The following is a 19,630-nucleotide window of genomic DNA, read 5'->3' as shown; positions in this document are numbered from 1 at the left end:
GGGCACCATTCCCGGTTGAGCCTCCAGGGAGCTCATCTAATATCCCACCTACCCTGCACGGCCCCGTTTGTCAGAGGGGCCCTAGCTGTGGGTGGGCCTTCGGCAGAGCCGGAGCTCATGCCCCTGCCCCGGTCACCTTGCTTCTTCAGAACCTGGCATGGAGGTGGTAAGGAAGAAGTTTGTGGGGGCTGCCGGAGCCCAGATGCCCCTGTCTGGCCTGGCATGGGGCCAAGTGGCGGGGCTCTCCGGCAAGGCCCCTGGAAGGAAATCCTGCTGGCCAGAGCATTAGCAGGCTCCCCACACCCTCGATCCCTGGATCAGCCTTCCTGCTGTGTCTGCCTTGATGACTCAGGACTTCAGAGATCTGGGGTGTTGAAAGGAGAATTGCATCATGCCAATGAAATAAAGAAAGAAAAATTAGCATTAGAAAGTTTTGGTGTGAGGAAAATGAAGCAACCTATGTGAAGTAAAGTGTTTTCTGGCGGGGAAGGGTTGTGGAGAGGAGAGGGAGTGGGCCGGTAGGTCGGCTACCTGGCTACGAGGCTCTTCTAAGAAGGCCTTCATCTGCTTGACTAAAGCTCCCCACCCCCCCCTTCCAAGGCCATGTGTTGGGTCCCTCTGCCTTTTGGCGCTCGTTGAACCACACCACCAGGAGAGATATAAAAAGGATGCTTCTGGAGTACGTGTGGGTCCTGCTGGCAGGTGCGCTGCAGAAGTGAGGGGCTTAGGTTAGAGAGTGTTACAAAGAGCAGAGGTCTGGGGGTTCTTCTAATGCCCCAGTGGTAAGTAGGGCCCCCTCTGGGCCAGGAGAGCTGAGCCCTGGCTGGATCTCGGCCCCCATCCAGCCCCAGCACGCACTTGCCAGCGTTCAGGGCAGCCTCGCTCGAAGGGGTGTGTGTTGAGGATTGGGGGACACACGCCCTGTGCCCCACTATGAAACCCATGGTGGAGATGGAGACGCTAAAGACCCCGCCTCCCCGGGTCAGTCCTTCCTGAACAGGGGCCCTCACTGTCATCAGGTAACGTGGTTACGAGTGCTGGCCAGTGTTGGATTCACACACTTGATATTGGGCCCTGTGGCCACTGGTGTGATGCAGTTCTGTTTCCGCATCTGTAGGTTGGGGATAATAGTGGCCAAGCTCCCAAGCTGTCCTACGGGCAAAGGAGATAGTACCTGGGGGGGCTTAGAAGAGTGACGGCGAGTAAGGGCTCAGTAAATGCGCCCGTTTTATCCTGGCTGCTCCTTCCCCCTGCCTGCATTTCTGTTTCCTGCTCAACTGTCAACTTCTCGAAGGCAGCGTCCTTTTAATCCAGGGACACCTGATGTCAGTGCAGGCCTTTGGCTGGATGTAGTTGCTCTGGAGGGCATCACAGGCTGTGAAGGGACAGACAAGCATCTCAAGTTTTCTTGGAAACCCTGTCCCTGGCTGGTGTCCTTGGAGCTGTCCAGGAGAACCTCGGGGCTTGCCCCTGACCCTGTCCTGTGACCTTAGGCACCACAACCTGGAATGGACCCTCAGCCCTGTCCCCAGCACCGGCCACCATGTCCCTGACTCAAGTGAGATAGAAACCCAAAGCTGGGAGGATTGAGGTATTATTGGTGGTTTTCACCTTAGCTTTCAGCAGCAGTGCTTGGGAAATAAGATTTTGATCTTGGAAAATATGATTTAAAAACAGAATTGAAAGTCGCTTTTGTTTTCTCAACGATATTGCCCCTGACACATGCACCGGGCCCGCAGAGTGGCGTCTGGTGCGAGCGTGCCGGTGGGAGCCGCTCACGGCCTTCCCGGGAGGCACACCTCTGTGTGTGTCCGACACCCCCCCACGCCCACCTTCACAGCACCCCCTTTCTTTTGTGGTAGCCCGCTGTGTCATCTTGGCCTTACTCACACTGTCAGTGGTGACCCTGCTGCCAGGGGAGGGGGCTGCTTCCTCGGAGCCCTGCTGTGTCCACCTTTGAATGAGGAGCATTAAATGTGTACATGCTGGCCTTGTGGAGCTTGAGTCTGGTTGTTCTACCCCCGCGCTCCCATCCCAGAGGGGGAGGAGGTTCCTGTCCTTGCTGTTGGTTGAGGACTGGGAACTCTGGGTCCCCATGGGCCTCCCTGAGGAGCCTTCTAAGAGGTGGGTCCTGGTACCCTGGTGATCCCAGGATAACACTCCATTCCAGTTTGCTTTTTTCCGTGCCCAAGACCTGGTTTGGCCACTGGGGACCCTGGAGGAGATGGAGGCCGTTGGCTCCTTAATTTAAGGTTGCTGTGGGTGGGCAGCGTCCCTCAATCACAGCTCCTTTCCTGTCACCACCTCCCCCCCACTCAGGCCGAGGGGGGGGAACACGTGCGGTAGAAATGGGGTGGCCACCTGTCCTGGCTTGCCTGGGACTGCCCCGGGAAACTTGTGCTTGCACGCAAGTCCTGTGTCCCGAGAAACCCTGCAGGCCGGGCAGAACAGGACAGTTGGTCACCCTGGGGAGAACAGCCATCTCTCGTGCCTTCCTTGTGCTCTGCCACACCTTGGTATGTCGTCCTTTTGTTACAGTTTCTCCAAATTACACCATTTTGTGTCTGCCATCTGTTTCTTCCCAGGGCCCCAGCCGATGCACCAGGAGCTTCAGGAGGATGTAGTTTTCAGAGCTTTTCCCTTTTAGAGCTCGCAGTAACCAAATGGGCCGTACTCTAAACATGGGAAAATGAAATTAATCTCTTGGACATAGACTCTTTTATGAAAATAAGGCCGCCTTCACAGAATGGTGATGATGATCCCAGTGACCCTTTATCTGCCCAGTTACCACGGGCCTGTTGTTGTGTTAACTTTGATGCGCCCTTGTGTTGAGGCATTATGACAACCCTGTGAGGACTCTCCAGGGTCAGGAAACTGAGGCTGAGTGAGGTGAAGGCGTTTGCCCAAGGCTCAGGCCGGGTGAGAGGTCATACCAGGGCGCGAAGCCCAGTGGAGCGGTCTGCGAGTTTGGTATGCCTACTGACTGGTGAGGTGTTTTACACCCCAGGCCAAGCCAGACGAAAGCCACACTTGGGCTGCTTCTGCCTTGGATGGGGTGTCTTCCTGGGTGTGCAGGCCGCAGACTGATGTCTTCCACTTCCTCCCATGCGGCAGGGCTGTGTGCACAAAGCACACAGAGCTGGCTGGTCGGCCCTTTTGGCTTTGCTGAATTCAGCCATGGACAGTGTTGGAAAATGTTAGTCTGTTCTTTCCTTTTCCATCCCCCCCTTTAAGTTTTTATAATTAGAATCAGAGGCAGAACCTGCAGCCATCTAGTTCTGGGACGGCGAATATATGACACACGTGCTGGAACTCCTAATTCCCTCACCCCGGTAGACATTGCTAATCAATCCTGGCATAGTCCATCCTTGCTAGGGAGCCCAGAGACAGCCACTACTCATCAACTGCAGTTGGCCCGCAGCCACTGTGCCGATCAGGAACCTGAGACCCGGGGACATTAAATGACCCTCCCGGGAGCCACCAGGATTACAGTGATGACTCTCTGTTGAGAGATGACTTTGGGTCAAAAGTCTGACATCTAAACGAGGTATGGTGTAGGGGGAAGGACCTGGGTTTTGCACAGCATTGCACGGATCTGGGTCTAAATCCCAGTTCAGCCTCTTTCTGGTTGTAACTTCGAGTAAGTCACATGACTTCTTGGAGCTCGGTCTGTGAAACTGGAAATTATAATCTCTGCATCCCAGTGTTGTGAGAAATAAATGGCTTGGAGTGTTTCTTCAGCATCCGGCAGACACCCAGATTGAGGACCTAGTGTGTTCCGGGCACTGCGGTAGGCCTGTCGTGTGGTCCTGCGCTGTGTGGACAGCGCTCCGCCCGGGAGCTCAGCTGCCTCATAAAGAAGAGGCCTGACTCCAGTAATGCTGGTTTTCTTCCTCTTTCCTTTCTGGAGGCCTATAAAATCGTATTGTTATTATTAATTTTTAATGACTCCTCTGTCATGTCCACTTAAATTTTGGCCTGTTTGTGCTCTGCATGACTCGCTTTGGGAAGTGATTTATTTTTTCTTTCATTCTTGGTCTCGTTTCCATTCTCACATTGGAGTGGACGGTCAGTAGGTCTGTTTGTCAGTTACGGGCAATCAAAATGACAGAATCTTCCCGACTGAATGAATGTGCCAGGACACCGGGTCTTGGACTTTTTGAGCAACATACTCCTTTTGAACGTTTGATGAAAGCCACGGACCCTTCTGCTGACGAAATGGTAAGGTAACAGGCTCGTGGGGTTTAGCATCTGTAATAGAGACATTCTTGGGGATTCCTTCCTGGACCCCCCCATATTATAAACCAGTTCTGGGGGTCTGCGACACTTCCCTAGCAGGAAACGGAACTTTGCACAGAAATAAACATGTAAATGATTAAAAAAAAAAGTTTCATTAAGTATGAAAGATCAAGATTTTTATTAGGAGTTCTGCTCCTTTGGCTGGGGAAGTGGGTTTATCCACACAGCATTTTCTATGCTTTAGAGCTGTGTTTAGTCTTCTTGGTTATGGTGAAATATTTTTTTTCTTTTATCCTAGTCTGGAGTTTCAAGGTTGGTACTTCTTGCCCCTAAAATGTTTATTTTCAGATGTAGAACAGTGCTTCGCTCTTCGATAAGGCAGAGCGCATCACCGAAGCCATGCTGTGGTCGGCACGGGGTGAATCTGCCGGCACTGCAGATGTGGCCCAGGGCTCAGCCCCTCTCAGTACACAGAGTGACCTTGGGCCGCCTCACTTCTCTGACCTCTGAAGCTAGGGGACAGAGTGGTCGCCAACCCCCAGTGGTCAAGGATTAAAGAATAGTAAGCATAAAAAAAAATAGGCCCGGAGAGTGTTCCAGTAGGCCATGGTGGATTTTGTGTTTGATCGCCTTGAACTTGACTCAGAAGTGTGAATCCGCTGTCCTGTGAAGGGCTGGTGTTTTTATTGAGTGAGTTATGCAGGCTGCCTGGCAAACTGAGCTGAAGTGAGCTGTGTCCCTTTGTGAGGTGCAGGATGCACGCGGCTCTAGGAGGACGGCAAGGAGGCCGACCAGCATCATTGGTCTTCCTTGGTGGGTAACCTCGAAAAAGATCCCAGTAAACGAGTTCCCTCATTGTCTTTGACTCTTCCAACATGAGCCGGGCACCCATCTTGAGCCCATTCTGGAGTGAAACATGATTTGAGTGACTAGAGAGAGAGAGATGGTTCCATGGGGCCATTTCAGATGTAGACATGGAATTCTCCTGGGCTGATTTCTTTGCCACTGAATTTTGCATTTACATGTTCTTAAGCCAAGAAAAGGAGTTGAACTTTCCCTTTTGTTTGCTTCATTACTCCCACCACATTTGGCAGTTTGGCGGGATGCGGTTGTGTTTTTTTATGACTCTCAAATTTCTTTTTTAAAAGTGTGCTGTGTGCATGGAGGCCTCTCCCTTCCCTGAACATTCTGCAGAGAGATCCGAGCCAACTCTCTGTCCAGCTGGGTACAGTTTGCCATGGCCTAGGCTGGGCGAAACAATGGAATCTACCATTTCTCGAGGACCTACTATGTGCCGGGCGCTTGTGCGTCTGTCTCATCCTTGCAGCCATCCCCTGGGGTGGGTCGTGTCCGTGTTTCAGGACTGGGGACAGCCCCTGGCCTCCAGGGTCACACAGCTGTAGGTCTCAGAGCAGCGATTCACACCCAGGTCAGGCTGACCTGAGCCCTCGTGTTTTTCCCTAAGTCCCACGCTTCTCCTGTGACCTCAAGGGACTTCCTGGGTGTTCTTTGTGTCCCCACCCTTGTAAGATTCCACCTAAGGAAAAATTAATAGGCGTTGGTCGGCCAACAAGGGAAGGCCCAGAAAGATCTCTGCTTCTCCAGCTCAGCAGCCTCTCTGCTGAGCTTAGGTGCAGCCGAGATTGGCCCAGTCCTCCTGGTCGCTGGCCAAGGTGGCCTTCTGCAGGCTACCAGCTCTGGGGTGAAGTTCATGCTCCGTCTGCCTCCCCTGTGCGACATTCTAGGGCAGCCCTGACCATATGAACAGGAAGGGGGAATGCAGAGAAAGTAACCGTCTCATCAGTCGCTCTACTTCACAGGTAAGAAATCTGAGGCTCCAGGGGTGGGTGGCTTGAGCGTGGCCGCTCAGGTATAACGGGAGAGGAGGCTGGGCTGAGCCTGCCGTGTTCTGAGCAGGTGCTCACTGCCCATTTACCTGGAGGAGGTGCATCTCGGGAGTTGGCATCATGACCTGGAGGCCTTCGCCTACCAGCGTCTAGAATCCACTCTGTGTCAGGAAGTGAAAGAGCAGGTCACCGAGCCCACGTCTGGTCCCGTGGGGCCTCTCGACATCATCTAGGCCAGTGTTCTTGTGTTTACGGTTGGGCAGACCGAGGCCTGGGGATAGACACTGCCTGGTCACGTCCCTCCCCGAGTACAGCTTCTGGTTCTCTCACTTTGTCTACTGTGTGCTACCACAGCCTTATTTGTTTAGACATTTGAGGTTCTGAATTTTTTTTTTTTTAATTGGGGTGAAAGATACATAGTATTTACCGCTTTAACCGTCTGTAGGCGCGCGATTCAGTGGCATCAAGTACATTCACGGTGCTGTGTTACCATCATCACTGCCTGTGTCCCAGACTTGTCATCCTCTTCAGCATGAACGCTGTATTAAATCCCAGCCCCTCTCCCCTGCCCTGACGGTCTCTCTTCTACCTTCTGTCCCTGTGAACTTGCCTCTTCTAGGTACCTCAGGTAAGTGTAGTCCTGTGACACTTGTCCTTGTGGGGCTGGCGCGTGTCACTTAGCATAATGATGTCAGGGTCCACCCATGTTGTAGCATTTCCCAAAATTCCACTCCTTTTCATGGCTGAGTAGTAGTCCAGCGTGTGGGTAGACCACATTTTGTTTATCCTTTCATCTGGGGATGCGCACTTGGCCCTGTGATGAACGCTGCCATGCACGTGGCGGCAAACAGCTGTTCGGTTTACTGCTTTCCGTTCTTCGGGATTTATAGCTCTTTTAAAGACGCTCAGCTCCCTCTCTCCCATTACATAGAGAACTCGGGTTCAGTGTAGAAAAATTAGACAATACAAATACACGTGGAAAATAAAATTTACCCAGCATGCTGACCTATAACGTTTTTGTAGGATGGTCACTTCTGTTTGCTGTTTTTTCTGCCCACGCAGGACTGTGCTGTACACGCACGGTCTTCGGTGGTGTGGGATGGATCTTCATTTCAAAATACAAAAACCTTCGTGTGAGGCCCTGGGACTGAGGGAGGAGGCGCCGCTCAGTGTTTGCAGCCCAGCTGGAGGTCCGCCGCCTCCGGGAAGCTTCCCCTCACGGGTGCAGTCTGAGTCCGGGAGGGCCGCCCAGCACAGTGCCTGGTGGCGGGTTGGCCCTCAGGAAATATTTGTCAAATGAGGGAATAAAGAAATGAGTGAAAGAATGAATGAGTGAGATGAACGAAGGAGCCAACTTGCGACTTAGGATGGATGAGTGTCCGGGGGTCCTCTCCGGCTGGTCCCTCCCCCTGCAGCCCGCAGCGGGCCCGTTGGGCAGAGCCGTGTGAACACAGTGAGCTGTCCCTCTTCTGAGTCCTCGCTCACATCTGCGGGAAAGGCAGAGGCTGTGTCCTGCGGTGGAGCCTGTCCCTGCAAAGCTGGGTCCACAGCCGAGTTTACTCCCAGCAGCAGGGCCAATGCGCGAATGTTTGCTTAGGGTCTCCTGTGTGCCAGGCACTCGGCTAGGGGGTGACCAAAGCAGGGTCCTCCCCCCCCAAGGACCTTACATTCCAGAGGGGGGACACTTGGCACGAAAGCACACGCTAATTTCAGATGGCACTAAGCGTGACAAAGAAAGTACATCTTTTTCTTTCTTTTTCCCTTCCCTTCCTTTCATTTCTATCTTTTTTTTTTTTAATTAATTCACTCATCTGTTTCTTGGTTGATTGGCAGCCAGGGATGTTATGTGCAGTTACTGGGTTTGAATCCCAGCTCTGCCACTTGCCAGTGATGACCTTGGCAACGACCTTAAGCATGGTGAACCTCAGTTTTCCTGTCTGTATAAAGAAAGCTAACGGGGGCAGCTGGGTGGCTTAGCTGGTTAAGCGTCTGCCTTTGGCTCAGGTCATGATCCCGGGGTCCTGGGATTGAGCCCCAAGTCAGGCTCCTTGCTCAGTGGGGAGTCTGCTTCTCCCTCTGTCCCTCACCCCATTCGTGCTTTCTCTCTTGCTTGCTCTCTCTCTCTCTCTCTCAAATAAAAAAAAGCAAGCAAGCAAGCAGTGTCTGCCTCTGGGGTTATGCTGACGCTTGATGGTGACACGCTCCTCAGGGACTTAGCACAGTGCCTGGCTGGTCCGAGTTTGCAAGGCTTGCTGCTCTTGTCATTGTGACCAGGCGATCATTGGGTAGTGAGGCTGCTGGCTCTGTGGTTTTAAAACGACCAGACCAACACCGTCCAGTTGATGGGTCAGCTGGAAAGGGGCTAGGAAGGCGTTGAGCATCGTGGACTCGGTACAGCATCACTTCCCTGGATGCTTTGGCTGAACGGAACAAACCTTCAGTCCCGTTGTCCCGCCCCCCCCACCCCCCGCGTGAGGTTGTCTCCTCCCTGAGAACAGGAACAAAAGGGCCCAGCTCTGAAAGAGGCCCTTGTTCCTTCACCAAGTTCGGGAAAGGCAAAGGCAAGTTTCTGCAGTCGGTTCCAGGAGTTCCACAGAGCCAGACCCTTCCTTCCTCCTGTGCCTCATTTGGGGCCCGAGCCTTCTGGTTGGACGATTGTGATGACCAGAACATGCAGGAAATGAACAAAGAGAAGCCCTCAGGCCACCCTTTGAAGCGCCCTTGTCCTTGCAGGGCAGGGACGGGGATCTTCTTGCCCACAGAGAGGTTTTTTAATTGAACAGATTTCCAGTTTGTCAGGCAAAGGGCTTGGTGACGCCGCCTGCCCCGTGTTGGCCCAGCCTGAGTGTGGGTGAGTGACTTGGGCCTGTGTTTGCCGCCTGTCCCTACCACTCACTGTGGGTCCGGGTGAGTCCTTCGGTATCTCGGGGTGTCTGGCCTTAGGCGTCACCGGCAAATGAGGCTCATGTCATCTTGGCCATCGGTGGAGGGTGGGGGGCAGAGCGAGCACATGCAGGTCTGGGGCTTATCACAGAGCAGCCCAAGAGCGCTGCCCCCTCCACCTCTGCACAGGGGTGCCCCTCCTCCATCTTTCCTCCCCCCCCTCCATGAGAAGGTGGGAGGGTTTGAATGTTGTCCCCTCAAAAATGCCATTTCTACCCGGGTTCAGGTCTGGGAAGAACAGAGATTTAGTGTTTTACCTTTCTTAAGCCTCCCTCTTTTGCTCCTCTGGGCCTGGGTTCCAGTGAACAAGACCATAAAAGGCACCAGGGGCACTCCATGGCCCTCTGGAGGCTGAGATGACCGGACACAGCCTGAGGGTGGCTGGCGGATTTGGGAGGGAGGGCCGGCTATAGTTCCCTTGCCCCCAGGAACCAGCTTGGCTCTGCCTCCAAATTCAGCTAGAGTGGGCTCATTCCCTCAGCCCACCCTCCCACTCACACACTCAGGCCCTGTGGGTGTCCTACAGGTGAGGAGTACAAAGTGTGAAGTGCCTGGCTTCCCGTCCCCAGCCCTCTGAGTTCCTTCCATGGCGGAGCCTTCTGCGGAAGGTAGGGCGGGAACGAGAAAATGCACCCGGTGTCTGCATCCTCTGTGCACACTCAGTGTTTAGGCATCCATGCCTGAAACATGCACTTATAGAGCACCTGCTGGGTACCAGGTGTTGTGCCAAGGGCTGGGAATACAGAGATGCAGAGACCCTGACATACCTAAGGGTGATGAGGGGGGGAGCTGGTGAAAGCGCCAGGGTTCCCTGGGAGGCAGCCGCTGAGCAGAGGAGGGGTCGACTCAGGCTGGTGGGGAACGCAGGGAATAGCATTCCAGGCCGGGAGCAGCATTGGCAGAGCCCAGGGGTGTGGCACGGGGGCATGTCTGTGGGAGGGAAATGCTCCTTGGGCCAGGAGTGTGCTGAGTGGGGTGGGCCCAGGTGAGCTGTCCTCCATGCTGGGCTCAGGACTTTGGACTTGAGCATGGAAGCCAATTCCCTGGAATGCCCCCGAACAGCTTGTTCCTTCCTGCTCAGCCTTGAAAAAGCCTCATTCTTTGCCCTGACTTGGTCATCATCAGGTCTGAGAAACTGGGAAAGGCTGAACTGGTGACGAGGGTGGGGCTCAGTTCTTTGCCAGCGAGGAAATGGCCTCTCTCCCTCAACCTTTGGTGTTGGTAGAGAGGCTCAAAGGGGCGGGCCCTTGACGTCATTTCGGGCGGAAGCATCTAAACCCAAGATAATGGAGAGAACGTCTGGTATTGGAGATGCTGGGATCAGTCCACCACGGCGAAAGGAGCCCTAGGCCAGTGAGCAGAGTGGTAAGCTAGAGTTCCACCCTAGGCTCTACCCTTCACCAGTTGTGTGACCTTGGGCAAGTGGCTTCACCTCTCTGAGCTTTTGTTTTTCATCAGTACAATGGGGTGGATAGTGGTACCAATCCCCTGGGCTTCTGAGAGGATTCAGTGGGAAAAATGCACATCCAGCATTAGCGCTGTGCTCAGCACAGAGAAGGCGCAGGAGAAAGAGAGAGCTCTTGTTATTATTACGGTTACTACCAGTATTCCCAAGACTGCAGAGGAGGGGCCTGACCGAGCCCAGGGGATTGATAGTGGCCAGAAAGGGCCTCCCAGGGCAGGTGACAGGGAACTTTGGAGTCACACATTCCTAAGTTCAGGCTCTGCCAGTCTCTGGCTCTGTGTGACACTGGGCAAGTTGTTGAGGTTAAATTGAGTACATTATTTCCTTCTGTCTTAGTTGCCCTCTTGGAAAATGGGATAGCACCACTCAACTCCCGGGCTGCAGTGGGGGCGTAAGAACTACCAGGTCAGGGCTCCTGCCTGCAGCACGTTTCCTGCAAGTCTTCGGGAGGTGGGATGGGGGAGGGCTCCTCCTTTCCCATGGAGCCCCCTCGGATGGGTGTGGGCAGTGAGCCCGGAGGGCCTGCAGCTGTGACCTTGTCGGGAGGCTGGGGAGGCTGGTCGGGAGGCCGGCAGCCCTCCGCAGGTGAAGAGCGCTTCCCCGAGCCCTGTCGGGAGCCCTGCCTGGCCTGATGAATTAACCAGAGCCCTGTGTTATCTTTTGCAGAAGTCGTGAGCAGGAGGAAGGACAAACCACTTCCTCTACAGCCTTCAGATTTATCAGGCCCGACTTTTGACAGTTTCAGTTTGAAGAGAATTAAAAAAAAAAAAAAAAAAAGATGTCGAGAAGCGTTAGATAAACAAAGTGGCCCTGCGCCTCGGCCCTCCGCTGCTTCCCCGGCAGGGACCAGGCCCGTCCCGGGCCTCTGGGCTGCTTGGCGGGGCCGGCGGGTGCAGCTTCCAGAGGCGGCCCCCCGCGGGAGCTTTCTTGGTGCGCGCCCGCTGCCGGCCGCGAGGCCGGGGTCCCAGGCCTCTGCCCGGTGTTTGCTGGCCTGTGCCTTGTGGCCCGGGCACCTGCACGCAGGCCAGGTCGCAGAGCCAGACCTTTCCCAAGTTTGACCTCGGAGCCGCTTTCTTTCCCCCTCTGGAAAAGGATGTCTGGAAAAGGTGCTAAAGATAAGGCCCCGCCTGACCTGAGGCTGCCGATAGTTCCCTGGGGAGTCGGGGCTGGGTGCCTGCCCTCCACCAGCCTGCCCGTAAAGACGCCACACGAAGGTGGACTCCTGGGGTAGATTTGGGGGAAACCCAGGGAACTGTGACTTTGTAAGTCAGAAATGATTAAATACTGGTTTTTTCCTACTTAGAACTACTAGTTTGTAAGTAAACACAATTCCTCATCTCACAAAGAGATGTCATCTCTTTGCTGTGGCCCTGAGACCCCTAAGATCAGTACAAAAGGAAAGCTTTTCCTGAGGAGGAAAGTGAGCATAGAGATGAGCATCGGTGTGCGGGTGCACACATACACGTGTGCACGCATGCAGAGACGCACGCACATATGAACACACACGTGTGGGCACACGTGCGCTCATACACATACAGTGCACACGTGTGTGCGTGCGGTGACACCACACGCACACACTACGTGCGTGCACATGCACGATATGCACATCCTCAGAGATGTCGTTTCGCTCAATGGCATTTTCCTCCTTGCATTTAAATTTACTAGGTTTGTGTGTGTGATTTTGGGCAAGTCATATAACTTGTCTAAGTTTCTTCATCTCTGAGATGAAATCAGTAGTAATATTTCTTTCATTATTTTATTTATTTTTTAAAGATTTTATTTATTCATTTGAGAGAGAGAGGGCATGCGCACACGTGTGAGCATGCGTTGGGGGAGGGGCAGAGGGAGAGGAAGAAGCAGGCTCCCCGCTGAGCAGGGAGCCCGCTGCGGGGCTCGATCCCAGGACCCCGGGATCATGACCTGAGCCGAAGGCAGAAACGTAACTGACTGAGCCACCCAGGCGTCCCAGTAGTAATATTTGGGACCTGGGATTGTGGTCAGGATGCAATGAAAGAATGCATGAAACAAACCCAGGACAAGACCCAGGACCCCAGAGGTGCCTACTTAAGATGAGCTATTCTTATTTTTGGTGTCCTTTATGGTGTCTTATCTTCAGCATTCTCACAGCACTTGGTTGGCCCCAGGATTAGGGATTTGACCCATCTGGCCTGTGGTTCTCCTGGTTATGAGTACATAGTGAACCCCATGACCCATTCGACACTGCTAAACATCAGCTCTGTGTTATGCACTGTTCTAGCACATTCTCGCACAGCTTCTGCTCTCTGGAAGTTTAGAGTTCATGGGGGTGGGGAGGTGACAGCAAACAAGTAAACAGTCATAAGGCCCCCCCTTCAGAGGTGGCAAGTGCTGGCATGAAGATCAGACAGGGCAAAGTGGTGGAGACAGACGGGCCGAGGGCACATTTTAGATAGTGCACCCAAGGAGGGCCTCTCTGAGTAGCAACACTGATGGAGGGACCAGTCCTGTGGGGATCTGAGGAGGAACATTTTGGGAGTGGACATAGCTAATGCAAAGGCCCTGAGGTAGAAGGCTGGAGGGCAGGCAGGGGCCAATCATGACTGCCATGGCAGCCTCAGCAAGGAGTTTGGATTTTATTCTGAGTGCCTTGGGAAACAGGGACATGATAAGATCTGATGACCTTTTGCAAAGGCTGGTGAGAAGAGGGATCAAGGGCAGACTGTGTGTCCTGTTCTTCTCTTGTCCCTTTGAGCCTGTCTTGGGATCAGCCACACAGGGGCTGCCTCCCAGTGGGTGTCAGGTCTGCTTACGTCCCATCTCCTGCATGTGCCCTCAGTGACCTGATCTGTACAATGGGCCCTAGTATAGGGCCCCTCATCCCAGCACTCCCCTGCCTGGTGGCCCTGCCTCCCTGTGTCCTTCTCCAAGGTCAGTTCCTTTTCAGCTCCCAGAGCACCAGCACCAGCGGCTGACGTTCCCCTGTCTTGTTTGTTGTGGGGGAGGGGTATTTAATTGCATTCCTCCTGAGTGAATGACACAGAAAGGGCAGGGGTATGTCAGCGACGCTGCTCTGTAATTTTCGTGTCTGGGACGGGTTTCAGAGCTGAGCTGTTTTCCCCTGACCGGCAGCGGCTGTTGCCCAAGTCAACAGCGGGGCACTCTCGAGATTGCCTTTGTTGGTTTTCTTTCTTTCTTCTTCTTCTTCTTCTCCGTCTTCTTTTTTTAAATAAGTCCTTTTTTTTTCCCTTCCTATGAAATAAAACTGGCGACTTGGATGTGGTGGGTAAGAATTAATAGTTCCTGTCCCTTTGGTGTGGGAGTCGGTGGGGGTTGATTTAAACATTTATTTCCCATTAAGAGATTCATGGGCTTGGAAGCCAGCATTAGAAGTGGGGTGATCTCAAGTCCCGACTGGTGATTTGCGATGCCTGTAGGACTCAGGCCTGCCCCAGAGGGAGGCAGGGACACGCTGAGCAGAGGTTGCAGGCAGGTGACCCACGGGCCAAGTCCAGTCTGCCCATATATTTTCCTTGGCCCACACATTGTTTTTGGGGGGAAAAAAAAAAAGCATTAGTAAGTTGTCCGCATTTAAAAATCAGGAGTGTTTCCCTAAAAAAAAAAAAATCTGGATTTCCATTTTCTAATAATAACAACAAAAGCAAACACTTCTGTGTCACTTACTACATGCCTGGTGCTGTTCTAAATGGTTCTGTCAGTCTGCTCCTCTGATCCTCAGAACAGTCCTGGGATGCAGATGCCTTTATTATTGTCCCCACTCTACAGCTGGGGACACCGAGGCAGACCGTGAACCAGTGCGCTCCCGGCCGTGCCCGCATCCCTGTGTGGCTGGGCTCGTGCAGGCTGGGCATGTGCTCTCCACTCCACCTGCAGTACTCAGGTTCAGCTCCTGCCTGGGGCTGGGGGCATCAGACTTCGTCCCCTCTTGAGCCTGGAGAGGTCAAGATGAGTGGTAGGAGTAAAGCTGCTGTTCTTTGATCGAGTCACCTATCACGGATTGATCCCTCCCTCCATCCCTCCTGTGCGGTTCCGTTCCCCCAGGGCACCTGGGCCGCGCCGATCCCACGCCGCTTCTGCTCTGCGGGCGGATTCGTGCCGGCTCCCTGGTTTCGGTCCAGACCTCCAGTGGGAGGCGCTACATGAGGATCCCAGGGGGGACCTGAGTCAGGCCACAGGAGAGGTGGGACCCCAGCCTCCTGTCCCGTGTCAGCCACACTCCTGTGGACGGGGAGCAGTGCCGGAGGCAGAGACCCCAGGCCCCCCCACTCTACCCCCCTCACCCCCGAGGGAGGAGCAGCAACACCCTCCTTGTGGGGCTTCCCTCCCTCGGGTCCCGCCCCTCCTGCCGGTGCCCGCTGTGCTCCGGGGAGCAAGCCCAGGATGGTATCCGTGCTGAGGTCCTGCCGACCTGGCCGCCCCACATCCCGCCGTGGTGGGAGCACTGAGGGGTGGACAGCTACTGCTTGTCTTTGCCAAAATGGCTGGTGGGTGGAACGTGGTTCTTGGGGTGGCCAGGCTGGAGGGTGACTCACTTTGGGAGCTTTGAGACGTCATTTCACCTAAGGAGGCTGGAGGCTTCAGCAACATGGAGGTGAAGTGGCCCTTTCCACAGAGGGCTGTGGCTTCGTGGATGGGGCTGCTGTGGTCATCGTGGCTGGCCTTCCCTGTAGCAGAGAGGAGCGTGGGCCGTGATGAGAAGCCACCCTGTTTGGAGGCTTAACCCTTCCCTCTCTCCTTCTGCTGTTTCTCCTATCTCTGTGTCCCCCACCCCCATTTCTAGGTGCATTTAAAAAAAAAAAAACCCCTCTTTGTTGAGTTTACTTGACATACAATAAACTGCACAGTCCACCTTCCTTTTAAAATGCTGAATGATTTCAGCCATCCAAAGCAGTATATAAAATAATACGTAAGTGTAACCACCCCGTGTAAGAAATAAACCGTTCCAGCTGCAGTTCCTGATGTTTCCACGTGTGCTTCTCTCTAATTTCAACCCCTGCCTTTCTCTTGGCCCTGAATTCTTCACAAACATCTTCCTTTGCTGGAGTGTGAGAGTTTCTCCTGCTCCCACCCTTCTTCCTTTTCCTCTTCTCATCCTCCCCCCGCCCCTCCCTTCCTCTTGTCCTCACTTCCCAGGGGCAGTGCTCTCATCCCGTGGGCCTCCTGAGAACCTTCAGGAGACAGTGAAGAATAGGGAGAGAACCCCAGGCTGGAGTCCTAAGTTTTAGCGCCAACGTGCTGGATGTCTTGCGATTTTATCTGTAGTAGGGCTGTGTCTGTCTTGGGCTGAGATAATTCATGCAGATTTGAGCTGATCACCTGGGGCATAGAGTAGGTGCTTGACAAATGGTAGCTAGTTGTGGTATCATCCACTGATAAAACACATCCACTGATTTTGCAGAAACCATCAACCTTGGAAATGTTGGCCCTGAATTCTTAAGGGGCAGATATTAGGGCATGGTGTGGGCTCTTGAAATCACCAGGGCCTAGCCACTGGGGTTACGTTCATTCCTACTGAAGGTGGCAGGGTGCTTTGCTTTGTGTGAAGACAGCCAGGCTCTCCTCATCAGCAATCAGACTTGATTTATCCTGCAGTTGGGTTCAGGGTGGATATAAGATTAAAAAGAAAAGAAAAGAAAACAACAACAAAAAACAACCCAACAGCTTAAACAAAACAGAAGTTTTTTCTCTCATATGTAAGAAGTCTCAGGGATAGGCTGTCATATGAGGACACATTGGTTTGTGTTCTTCAAAGACCCAAGCTGCTTCTGTCTTGCTGCTCCTCTATTCTTAGCACTTTGCCTCATGGTTCAAGTAGCCGCTCAGATTCCTACCATTGCATCTATATTCCAGTTAGTGGGAAGTGGGTTCTTGGCCATCACATCTGTATTCCAGTTAGCAGGAAGTGGGAGTGGTCGATAAGAATGGGGAAGGACTTCTACCCTTTTAAGGAGACTTCTGCTTTCATCTTATTGGCCAGACCGAGTCACACGGCAGCTCCTAGCTGCAAGGGAGTCTGGGGAATGTAGTCAGGGAGACGCATTGTGAACCCGGAGCAGATAGACCTTCATGTTTCTAGAACAGGCCATCCTTTGGAAACCTGCTCACATGTGGAATGGTCGAAGGAGCTAAGTCTTTTCACAGGAGCCCAGATAAGGAGTAAGTTTTCTTCAGCAAGCGTGTAAAGTAGAGCAAAGGACCATCTTACTCCTTATGCTACCAGAGACTGGAACCATGGTCCCAGGGAAAATGTTGAGGGCAGAGATTTTGGCTTCCCATATGTAGAGGAACAGGAGAGGTAGTAAGCTCTCCGAAAGTGAAGTGTGCGAGCAGAGGTTTGAATGGACGTGTGTCAGTCAGGGAGGTCACTGAGTGTATTCCAGATCCGGAAGGAAGGTTCATGGAACATCGTCAAGGAATGGCTCTCTAAGGAATCTCGTCCGGGGTGGCAAACGCACAGACCAAGAGTCGTCACCCCCCTCCCCATCCTGCTGATGGCAGACATCACTCGTCCATCCTGGGGCCCTGCTGCACCCAAATGCCACCTGAGAAACCTCCCCAGAGCCTCCCTCTTGACAGAAGTTGGCTCATGAGATAAACCCATTTACCTTTCCTGCATAAATCCAGCTCTCATTTCTGCTGCTGAGCAGGGCCAGACAGGGAAGTGATGTACCCAGAGGTGCACTGTGAGGGCTGGCTGGGGACCCAGGTCTCCGAGATTCATGTCTTTCAGCCATGCCCGTGCCTCTCCTGTGGGTCCTTCCCCTCCTGGAGTCAGCACCCAGAGCTGCAGGAATTGCCCCCTGGAGCCAGCGTGGCCGTGTCCTCTTTCCTGCAGCTCAGTGCAGACAAGTCCTCGGAGCAGGCTGACAGGGCAGCACCTGCTGCCCACCCTCGTCTGGGCCTTGCTGGACCCCCAGGAGTTGGGGGACTTGGACAGGAAGTGAAAGTGTACGCCGGCCCTTTTAGTTCTGCTATTGACCCGGCAGGGTTTTTCCTGGGGGGAGGGGCAGGGATCTGCTGTGTTTTCTTTACTTAATCTGGCCTTGCCCCATAGAGAAAACAAACGCACAGTCTCCATCCTGTTTGTAAAGAGGGCGTTCAGTTACTGGGAAGCTGCCGTCTCCCGGCAGAAGCGGGGTGTGTGTCGGGGACAGCTCAGATGGCACTGGGCTCCTCCATTTATTAGGACAATGGTGTGTTTGGACCTTCAGCACAAGACTTTTTAAATTGTGGTGAAATACACATAATATAACATTTTCCCATTCTAACCATTTTTTAAGTGTGCCATTCTAAGTACATTCATCACCATCATCCATCTCCAGAACTTTCTCATCTTCCCAGATCGAAACTGTGCACCCATTAACCACTAACTCCCCATTCTTGCCCCTCACCCCCCACCCCGAGCAACCACCATTCTGCTTTCTGTCTCTCTCAGTTTGACTGCTCCAGGCTTCTCCTAAAAGTGGGATCAAACAGTATTTGTCCTTTTATGTCTGGATTATGATTTTTTTTTTTTTTGCCTTTTTTTTTTTTGAGGTGAAATTCATTTAACATAAAATCAATCATTTTAAAGTGAACAGTTCAGTGGGATTTAGTACATTCACGGTGTTGTGCAACTCCCACCTCTGTCTAGTGCCAAAATATTTCCTCACCCCAAGAGGAAGCCCCGTGTCCATTGACAGTTGCTTCCCATCCCCCCAACCCGTGGCCCTTGGCACATGGTTTGAGATCTCTGAGTTTATATATACTAGCCACTCTGCAAATGTATGTTGAATGAATGAGAGAAAATCATTGCTGGTTGCTGAAATCATGATGAAAACTTGGATTTCCCGAGCCCCTGCTACATACCAGGTGTGCATAAGCATCTGTGTTTCTGCCCTTGTACCGTGGAATCACCCCAGGTGATCTTCATAACCCCTGACGCTGGACCCCAGCCTAGAGATGCCGATTGCATTGTTGTAGGGGAGACCTGGGCACTAGATTTTTCCACAGAGCTCCTGAAGTGATTCCAGTGCGAGAATGGATGATATGCATTATTTTTCTTGTGCCATAGCACTCCTTTGGGGGGCAGGTAATACTGTCTCCATTTCATAGATAAGGAAACAGGTTCAGAGAGGTTAAGCAACTTGCCCAAGTTCACACAGCCTCCAAATCTTTGAGTCCAGAGCCCTGACCTGATCCTCTCTCCTGCCTCTCTAGTTGGTTCTCTTGTATGTGATTGCAAAAAGGGGGCTTACAGCTACTCATGTGTATACTATGGGATAAACTAACTACAACTGTCTCACTAGCATTTATGGAGCGCTAACTGTATGCCAGGCACTGTACACTTCACTTGCCTTCTCTTATCGGACCTCTAAGGAACCCCACACAGGGGGACTGTTGTAGCGACATGCGTTTCTCCATGGGCTGACACCGAAGGGGGCGTGATGACTGGGGAGAGACATTACCGGGGAAACAGGTGGGGCTCCGTCAGCCATCATGGCTGGGGGAGGGGGGGCTCAACCAAAGCAGAGGGGAAAGGGAAGGTTAGCCAATGTGGTGTTGGTCTGAGGGCCAGACTTGGTGCTGGACACGGGAGCAGCTGTGCATCCTTTAAGGCTTTGGCTTGGCTCTCCGTCTTCCTTCAGGAACATTGTGTCCCACGGTTTGTCCCTTATCCCTCATGTCTGTGTTTGTGATCTTTTATGCTGTAGGACTCATTCATTCGACAGCTATTACTCAGACCTGATTGCCTGGCTCTGTGGGGCTCTGCGGACGTGCGGTGGACAAGACAGGCACAGTCTCCTTTCTCCACGGGCCTGACGTCTCGCACAGGGTACAGACCGCGGTGGGGGGGTGGCAAACCCTTACTTGAGCGTGCCAGGCTCTCTGGCTCTGTGGATGCTCTCATGCAAGCCTCGCAGCAGTCGTGGAAGGTGGTAGTTGTAGGCCCTGCGGGAAGCCCTCTGGGAGAGATAAGGAGAAGGCGACATAGACAAGTTAGGAAACCTTTCCAAGGTTGCACAGCTCATGAGAGGTGGAGGCTGAAGTTACACGGGGCTGTCTGGCTTCAGAGTGCAAGCTCGCAGGCATTGACGTAATTACGAAAGAGGAAGTCCTGGGAGCATCTGCGTGGGGTCAGACCGTGCTGGGGCCATGG

General features: G+C 53.1%; 1 protein-coding gene and 1 long non-coding RNA gene across 4 annotated transcripts in view; both read left to right on the top strand.

Annotated features, from left to right (window-relative positions):
• CMIP (c-Maf inducing protein) overlaps positions 1–19,630 on the top strand; it is a 230,356-nt gene that overhangs the window by 12,444 nt on the left and 198,282 nt on the right. The gene's annotated exons all lie outside the window — the stretch shown is intronic.
• Positions 9,069–11,799, top strand: LOC144380187 (uncharacterized). The gene is made up of 2 exons (XR_013444033.1): positions 9,069–10,899; positions 11,161–11,799. It is a non-coding gene; the product is annotated as an uncharacterized LOC144380187 (long non-coding RNA).

The sequence above is a fragment of the Halichoerus grypus genome, chromosome 15 (genome assembly GCF_964656455.1).
Source record: "Halichoerus grypus chromosome 15, mHalGry1.hap1.1, whole genome shotgun sequence".
Lineage (NCBI taxonomy): Eukaryota > Metazoa > Chordata > Mammalia > Carnivora > Phocidae > Halichoerus > Halichoerus grypus.
This window is presented reverse-complemented; position numbering and strand designations above follow the sequence as displayed.